We start from the raw sequence: 9,960 nt of genomic DNA on the forward strand, positions 1-9,960 counted from the left end.
ATTGTTTCTAGGACCGGGGGCCTCCATAGTCCTGACATTTTTTGCACTGAGGTAACATTTCCTTGCATTATTGTCGCAGAATAGCTCCCCTTGTCCATTGTGCTGCACGTTAAAACTCCTTATGGATTCATGAACAGTGATGGGGGGAAAGTGGAGGGAGGGAAGGGGGGAGATTCCGGGGAATTCCAGCAGCATTCCTATCAGATTGCCTTCCTCTCTTTTCTTTTTTTCTTTCAGCATAATCAGTGAAGCTGTATAGTGTCAAGGCCATGTCAAGAGCTCTGTGCTAATCACTTAATATGAACAACAACTTAAATGCTTTTGCAGCTTGAAAAGCATCTAAATAAATATTGATTGGGAATTTAATAGTGGGAAAATTGGCTAAAAGGAGAGAGTGGAAAATGAAAGGACTTTTTAAAAAGTAACAAATATTGAAAATCTAAATCTAGTAATGCAAACATGATTTAAAAAACTCCTAAACAGTGTATTTAAAAATGATATCATCTCATACCAGTAGAACATTTATTTAATTCACGCATCTGCTGGTATCACAGACATCAGAGCAGTACATAATATATTTGAGTCATTAAGACAGGAGTCTATAAAGGAACAAAGACACTTGGGTTTTCTCCCAAACACACACACACACACACTTTAAGTGCAAACACTAAACACTTTCCCACTTATACTCATGCAGGTATGAGACTACCTGCCGCATTGAGTTTCACAGCGATTAGATCAAGAAGCCTCCAACAAAGTGCCCATAAAAAAAGTGACGCTTCTCCAGGCTGGAGATCCTATTATCCAAAGAAGAAAAGAGACAAAAGAGGAAAGACAAATAAACAAAATCAGCGTTTGAAAAGGGCTTCTTATCTCTGTTGGCGGTAAACAGAGAGCAGAGAGTGTGTGGTAATGGAGTAAGAGCGATGGAGGTTCAGTCTGAGTGTTGGTCTGATGACGGAACGGCTTTAAGTGGGTCGATGTGGTTGGTTTGACTCGAAAACCTCAAAGCCAAATCCAGCTACCTGTCTCTGCCGTCTGATCATCCAACCGTTTCACCCCATTCACCAATTCATCAATCCTCTGCAGCAGTGGACAGACTAACTGGACAGCAGCAATACCAAAACCTGTCTCCTAGACATTCTGTTTATATACAAGTGATACCCCAAATGTACCCTTTATATATACCCTTTTTCTCCAAGATACACTACTGTTTATACCCTAAACTGGTATTTCTGGTAAGTCTGTGAAAAATATAAGAGAGCTAACATATCCACATATACTAGTCATAAGTTTTAAAAAGTCTTAATAACTCTAACTTTTCATGCATGAATTGTTGTGACTGATTTCCAAAGCTATATCAGGAATAATCTATGTATCTATATCTACCTTAATACAACAAATAACACATGCATGTCATATGTTTAAGAAACGCTGGAAAAACATTTCTCTTTGTACAAACGTCCCTTTCTGGTTTTTTTTGGGCAATGTTTTTGGGCTTCCTGAGCTGTGTAAAAGGGATTCGTCCTGGCAGTTGTATGTACTTTGTTTCGAGGACCTTGACACAACAAAGGGAATTGGATTTGGCTAAAACAGGCTGCTGAGGTCTCGTTTTATTTTTGCTGCTGATTTTTAACCCCCAATCTCTTATAAGTGTGTACACAGAAAGTGTAGCCTGAGTAGCAGTGAGTGCTACTTTTGTGTGTTCAGGCACAGGATTGAGTGGAGTTGATTTGGATGTCCAATACACAATCACTATTGTTATGGTTACAGTGAGTTATGATGAAAAAATAGACTTGAAGCCTAAAATTGGCAAATCGGGTTGTGTCTAGATCACAGCCTGTATATAAACTTGGACATAGTGACGTGTGGATCACCTGGTGGTTTGAGGCACAGAGTTGCAGGTTATGGTTGGTGCCATCTTTTCCATTTGGAGCCAGGATCTTCCAAATAAGGAGTGTGGGGTGTTACCTTTTCATGCTCTGGAAACGCACCATGCTATCTCAGACTGAAGCTAAAACTAGCATACGTGGTGTGGAACAACGAGCACTGGACAATTGGGCTAACATTAGCTACTTTAGCTAAATCATGCTAACGGGATAGGTGTGGTTATCAAGAATCATTAAACTTAGTGAAATATTGCAAAAACTTTTCACTCAAATCTTGTAATAATAATCCAAAATGACCATCAGCGCACTTACTGTATTAGGGGGCCTGACTTTTGATTGAGATTGAGACCATAATGAGAAATAAGTTGAGGCTTTTTGAATCAGTTGCAGATTCAGTTGTCTCCTTAAAGTACTTCTGCATTGGATTCAGCGTCAGGCCACTATGATTGTCGCTTGGTTAAGACGTGTACATTTATTTAAAATAGGAGTATATCCGTGCTATCATATGCATGAAGCAGACGACTGAAAAACGCAGCTGAGCGACTTCCCGACTTAGAGTTAGGAAGGAAAGATTGCAGCCACCAATAAGTCTTTCAACTAAATTTAGTACATCAGAGCCACATAAAGATACAACGCTAATTTTTCCTATCCTTTAATATTCCTAAACCTAGATAGCTAGCTAATGTAATAGCTAACTAGAAAGCTAACCACCTCATTATTTAGCTATCAACTGTGTTCCAGCTCGCTAACTCAATGTACTTAAATCTTAATTAGCTGCTCTCATACTTTATATAGGATGCATATCTTCTCCTCAGCAATGATCCAAGAAGTCTGTTAACTATCATTTTATGCATTTTTGTAAACATATTTTGTTTTTATATTGTATTAGACCAGTTCTATGGTTTGCTACTAAAGGTCACGTAAAACAGGTGCAAAGTTCAACGCCTCAAACAACCCTGATTATCTGCCTCTATAATCAATAATAGACTCTACATAATAATACTTAGCCAAAGTCTATTAGGCAATGCAACTCTTAGACAACCACCTAATTGTTCCCATGTCCTTTTATAAATAATAGAGTAAAGCTATATAAAGAAATAAAAGGCAGACAGGAAAAACCGTGTCTCTTTTTATAAGATGGGAGCCGAATTAGGTCCAAGTTCAGGAGGAAGGTTGGCTGGAGGGGAGCGTCAAGTGTTTGGAGGAGAAGTGGCGTCATGCTGCTTGGATCCGCTCCAAAGCTTCAGGTCTTTAGTTTTTCCTAAGGTAATTATGATGTGTATCTCTAAAGTTTGCAATCATTGTGGTATCGATATCTGCATGACAGCATGGAGCATTAACTTAAAAAGCATGACTCAGGTGCAGCATTTTGTGCATGCATGAGTTTAATCCATTTGTATATAAATATAAAGGCTGCAGAGTTTGTCATGTAATTTCTTATGTAAAGTTTCTGTGTCTGTGTGCCTCTTTTCTCCGTCTGTATTGTACGTGTCCGTGTGTGTTTCGGGCGCTCCAGAGAGCACACAGGAACATTTTCCCACTACTCCATGGAGCCGCCATTCTGTTGTCGCCAAGCCGCAGCCGCGCTGGTCATTGTATTTGTGTCCTGTGTATCACTTCCTGCGTCAGATTGTGTGATTGTTAGGAAAACAATGGTGTGTTTCGCCTTGAAAGGACACCTCAATCATTTACCACTAGGCATGTAAACGCAGACGTATACAGCGCTGTTGCTCTGAGACAATATGTATTTTTCCCTCTGTGCTGTCACTTGAATGCGGCTTGGTCCGACAGTCGATGTAATGAATCATAACTTAGATGTGAGCATTGCACTGATTTTTCTTTTCCTACTAAATACAAAACAATGCAATGCAACTGGCATTCACCACTCAGTGCAACAGGGCGCCAAGTTTCTACACCCCTCCCATTTCTCTTTGATAAAAAGAGAGAAAAAAATCCAAAAAGAAGGAGATTATCTTAAAGATAATGAAGTAAACAATGTATATTTCCTGTGAAAAGGGAAGATTTATGTGTTCTTCTGGTGCTATAAAGGAGTCTGTCCATAAAAGGAGCTAATTTGCTGCAAATGTATCCAGCGCAGGGTATCACCGACTGTACTTAACCAAAAATATTCGTGTGAGCCGCCCAGGCAAACATGCCCATCTCTACAAATATGCAGTCAAGCACACACTTGTTGCTTGTGGTTGTGGTTTTGGTGATGGTGGTGAGAGTGAAGCTTCTCCCGCATCTCAGCTCACCTCCCACCAGGGATGTTGTGCAAAGTAGGAGAAGAAGAGAAAAAAAAAATGGAGGAGAAAAAAAAAAAAAAAAAAAAAATCAAAGCAAAATAAAGGCCAATGCAAGTCTTTGTTAAAAAAAACTAACATGTTTAGACCTAAATGGCATTCTTCAGATCAGGAGGTCTGTCTTTATTAGGCTCCAACATGTTGGTGCTTCGGCTGAGAACAATAACTCACTACTGAGGTTAAGTTCAGTATCACATTTTGTATTTTCTTTATGAAAACAATATATATTTTACACTCATGTCACAGCTGTATTTACTAATCACTTTGCATAAGCAGATTCACATCTCATCAGATCAGTATTATTAGGTGAATCTCTCGTGTCTGCCTTATTTTTGCTGACTTTTGATATTCTGTGAAGCATTAAAAAATGATTGCAGATGTTTTTTTTAGATTCTAGAGGATTACTTAAGCCTTCAAGTCACTCATTGTACTCCTGAGGTACAACCAGGGCTCAAAAGTTCAGTTTTTATTGAACAGGGTTAGGTTAGGGTTAAAGGGTTATAAATACCTCCTGCAGCTTTAACACACTTTATTTTTATTTTAATCATTATATCCCTCAGCAAAAAGTAGTTTATTCAAGTGTACAACGAGTATACTTATTTTATACTAAAACTGAGGCAGTATACTTGAAGTTTACTTTTTATATACTATATTTTATATACTTAAGAATAGTATAGTGAAGTATACTTGGCTTATACTGAAAAGTATAAAGAAAAGTCTAAGACTGAGTACATTAACCTCCGTGTCGTCCTCCCGGGTCAAATTGACTCCTTCCTTCCTTCCCTCCTTCCTTTCCTTCCTCCCTTCCTTCTTTCCTTTCCTCCCTCCTTTCCCTCCTTCCTCACTTCCTTCTTTCTTTTCCTCCCTCCTTTCCCTCCTTCCTCCCTCCTTTCCTTCCTTCCCTCCGTCTGTCCTCCCTCCCTCCATCCTTCTTTCCTTCCCTCCTTCCTTCCTTTCCTTCCTTCTTTCCTTTCCTCCGTTCCTTCCTCTCTTCCTTCCGTCTTCCCTCCCTCCTTTCCTTCCTTCCTTCTTCCTCCCTTCACTTCCTTTTTTCCTTCCTTCTTCCTCCCTTCCTTTCCTTCCTCCCTTCCTCCCTTCCTTCCTCCCTCCTTTCCTTCTTCCTTCCTTCTTTCCTTCCTCCCTCCTTTCCTTCCTTATTCCTACCTCCCTTCCTTCTGTCCTACCTCCCTCCTTTCCTTCCTTCCTTCTTCCTCCCTTCCTTCCTTCTTCCTCCATTCACTTCCTCCCTTCCTTCCTTCTTCCTCCCTTCCTTCTTCCTCCCTTCCTTGACTCGAGGACAACAGGAGGGTTAATACAAAGACTTACACTTATACTTTAATACTAAAGCTTCTACTTGTACTTTAGTAAACTTTTTACTTCTTTCTGCCACAAAGTACTAATACTTAGTAAATCTTGATCAAGTCATTGACTCGTGCTTACATTTAATTTAGCAGAATAAAATGTTTTTCACTACACGCATTAGCTTTGAAGTATTACCCCTGTTATAAACTTATATGTTCAACATCATATAGTATATAACTAGTATAATGGCAGTATATAGAAGAGTGTACTTGTGCTATACTTTAACCCTCCTGTTGTCCTCGAGTCAAGGAAAGAAGGGAGGAAGAAGGAAGGAAAGGAGGGAGGGAGGAAGGAAGGAAGGAAGGAAGGAAGGAAGGAAGGAAGGAGGGAGGAAGGAAGGAAGGAAGAGAGGAAAGGAGTAAGGAGGGAGGAAGGAAGGAAGGAAAGGAGTAAGGAGGGAGGAAGGAAGGAAGTGAGGAAAGGAGTAAGGAGGGAGGGAGGAAGGAAGAGAGGAAAGGAGTAAGGAGGGAGGAAGGAAGGAAGGAAAGGAGTAAGGAGGGAGGAAGGAAGGAAGTGAGGAAAGGAGTAAGGAGGAAGGAAGGAAGGAGAGGAGGAAGGTAGTAAGTGAGGAAAGGAGGAAGGAGGGAGGGAGTAAGGAAGGAAGGAAGGAAAGGAGGAAGGAAGGTAGTAAGTGAGGAAAGGAGTAAGGAGGGAGGGAGTAAGGAAAGGAGGAAGGAAGGTAGTAAGTGAGGAAAGGAGTAAGGAGGGAGGGAGTAAGGAAGGAAGGAAGCAAGGAAGGAAGGAAGGAAAAAAGTATGGAAGGAGAAAAAATTTAAGAAAGAGGGAGGAAAGAAGGAAAGAATAAACTAACATGTGGACTAGAAGTATAAACCTAGTACACTAGTAGTATATAGATGAGTGTACTTGTTGAATACTTAAAGTGTACTTTTATAAACTTAAAAATGTTCCAATTTAGTCCGAAGAGGTATTAACCCTCCTGTTGTCCTTGAGTCAAGGAAGGGAAGGAGGGAGGAAGGAAGGATGGAAGGGAGGAGGGAAGAAGGAAGGAAAGGAGGGAGGGAGGAAGGAAGGAAGGGAGGAAAGGAAAGAAGGAAGGGAGGAAGGAAAGGAAGGACGGAGGAAAGAAGGAAGGAAGGAAGGCGGGAGGGAGGGAGAAAGGAAAAGAGGAAGGGAGGAAGGAAGGAAAGAAGGACAGAGGAAAGGAGGAAGGTAGGGAGGAGGAAAGAAAGAGAGAAGGAGGGAGGGAGGAAAGAAGGAAGGGAGGAAGGAATGAAGGAAATAAGGAGGGAAGAAGGACAGAAGGACAGAAGGAAGGAAGAGAGGGGGATGGAGGAAGGAAAGGAGGAAAGAGAGAGAAAGGAAATAAAGAGAGAAGGAGGGAGGGAGGAAGGACAAGCGGAAGGAAGGACGGGAGGAAAGAAGGAACAGTCAAAACAGACGGGTCAATTTGACCCGGGAGGACAACACGAAGAAAATAAACTTAAAAATGTTCCAATTTAGTCCGAAGAGGTATTAAATTAATATACTTTCTAGGACACTACAAGTACATGGTCCGTAGTGTACTTGCTATACTTATACTCACACTCAAGCATACTTAATAAAATGAACTTCAAGTATACTACTTTTTGCTAAGGGCTCTGTTCCTCACAACAAAAGGACCTAATTTAATCAAAACTGCAATCTCAGCAGGAAACAGAACAAATTGGGACATTAAAGTAAAAAAAAGACTTTAAATTGATCTGATGAACACATTTTAAAAGTTAATTAGATTAAACGTCTACAGACTAAAACATCCTGAGCATCAACCTCGTAGTTTTGAATAACAATCCACAAAAACAACATCTTCTTGTGAGGTGAGCCCACATCTTCATCTCTTCATCAAAGAATGTGTTCATTCACACTCACACCGCAGCGAGTCGATAACACACACACGGGGGAAAGTGATGGTTTTCTTCTCACATTATCTGCCGCCACAGCCGAAGACCATCAGATGAACCGTACAAAAGGCCACGAGGAGATAAAAGACAAGCAGCTCAGATATGAGGGAGCTCCACTCACAATAACAAGACAGGAAGGTTTGGACTGGATCAACTATATTAAACAGGTATTATTTCAGTATTTGTCCCTTTGCACACTGTTCAGGATCAAATCTGACCCATTTTTTCCATTTGAGATCTGTAAAAGCACCATATGCACATTTCTTTATTTCCTAATGTGTCCCACAGTATGTAAACATGGAAATAAAATGCATCATTTCTTTTTATGTTTGTGCAGCTGATACACATTTTTATATAATAATAACTTTTTATTTATTTATATAGCACCTTTCAAAAACAAAGCTTTGACAGACAAGGCAAGTAAAAGTATTACAATAAAAAAACTAGACACACAACACAGAGAGAGGTAACAAGACTGGCATTGACAAGATGAGAGTAGAGGAGATCGAGACCAGAATGACTCGCTGAAAAACAGACGCTGAGAGTAGTTGAGACTCGTTGATAGGAGTCCATTAACCCTCCTGTTGTCCTCGAGTCAAGGAAGGAAGGGAGGAAGAAGGAAGGAAAGGAGGAAGGAAGGGAGGAAAAAGGAAGGAAAGGAGGGAGGGAGGGAGGAAGAAGGAAGGAAAGGAGGAAGGAAGGGAGGAAGAAGGAAAGAAAGGAGTGAGGAAGAAGGAGGAAAGAAGGGAGGGAGGGAGGAAGAAAGGAAAGGAGGGAGGAAGGAAGGAGGGAAGGAAGGAAGGAAGGTTGGAGGGACGGAGAAAGAAAGAGAAGGAGGGAGGGAGGAAGTTTTGCATATTGCATTTAGCAATATGCAAAATGAACAAACAAGCAGCTGACATCACATAAAAGCTTGCATACAGTATATATATATATATATATATATATATATATATATATATATATATATATATATATATATATATGCAAATGGACAAGTTTGACCTGAGTTTATTAAACAAATTCAAAAATCTGCATTTAAACATGTAGTTGTATTCATCTAAAATGTTCTCCTGGACTAATTATGAGTCAGAATATGAACATTATGTAAAGGTTAAAGTTTTTACATGACTCTGGTCGAGTGTAGTTAGCTGTAAAACTAAATTACACCATATATACTGTATATATATATATATATATATATATATATATATATATATATATATGTACACGGTCGCCCATAAAGTTGGAATAATTTAGTTTTCAGACACATTCCTCTTTTTATTTGCTATTTATACACATCACTAATCACCTTTGATCAGGTGCAATGAGATTGATCAATACAGTTTTGAGAATATTTACACTTTATCTATCAAGAATAAATCACATTGTCACAATCATTTCATGAGAAGAAGTAAAAAATATGTTATTCCAACTTTATGGGCGACCGTGTATTATATTTATCTTAATCAGGTGTTCAGTACAAGTCCTCTCTTAAACCTCCTCTGTAAACTCCAGCCTCCGTCTCTCAGGACTCCTTTAGAGATCCCAGCTCACAGAGACACTTAATAGCTCACAGAGACCAAAGTCCTGATCTGTTTGCCCCTCTGTTGACCTTTCTTTAACCCGTCATGACACCTAAACCTGCTTTGCAAAGGGCAGACAGATGTCTTTTGTCTCGTTGAGTGTTTGCACTTCTCTCTACCTTTTAGCATTTGTTCAGTTTATGTGTTAAGTCATGCACTTATCATAAAATAAGAGTTTGATCCCCATCCACGTGCTCACTGATTTTGACCTCTCAGGTATGCAGGATGCAGGTGGGTGCCGTGTACATTCTTGTTTTTTTAAAAGCTTTTTTTTTTTTTTCCCTCCACAGTTCACAGAAAGCCCCTTGAGCTCACACAGGTATTAATTTGCAGTGATTACCTGGAGCTTCACAGGACCTGCAGCACCTCCAGCCAGCAATCACAGACGTCTGTGAGGAGGGGAGGATGAGGAGGAGGAGGAGGAGGGAGGGGTGCTGTCGTTTTGTTCCTTCCTTTTATGGCCGCAGAGCTTAATGAGATGTTTACATGCAGCTGGGTCTGGGAACCCGGGGCCCATATGCTGCCATGTAAGATGACAGGGACCTGCTTTGTGTTTCTGACCTTGTTAAGAGGTTTTTAGAGCTGAAATCAGAGACTTTGGTTGCCTCTGACCTGCAAGTGTACAGTTAGACATCTGGGTCACCTAGCAGATGCAGATTATTACGTTCAGTAAGAGATCAGCTGATAAAAACTCAATACTGGTACAGGTAGAAATCTTGAATCTGCCTTATTTTAAAAGATAACACAATAACTACAAGTATAAGTAAAAGTACTGCAGTATTATGAGTGATGTAGTATGCAGTATTACATTAAAAGTACTGCAGTATTATGAGCGATGTAGTATGCAGTATTACAGTAAAAGTACTGCAGTATTATGAGCGATGTAGTATGCAGTATTACAGTAAAAGTACTGCAGTATTAT

Source organism: Scomber scombrus, chromosome 19 (genome assembly GCF_963691925.1).
Source record: "Scomber scombrus chromosome 19, fScoSco1.1, whole genome shotgun sequence".
NCBI lineage: Eukaryota > Metazoa > Chordata > Actinopteri > Scombriformes > Scombridae > Scomber > Scomber scombrus.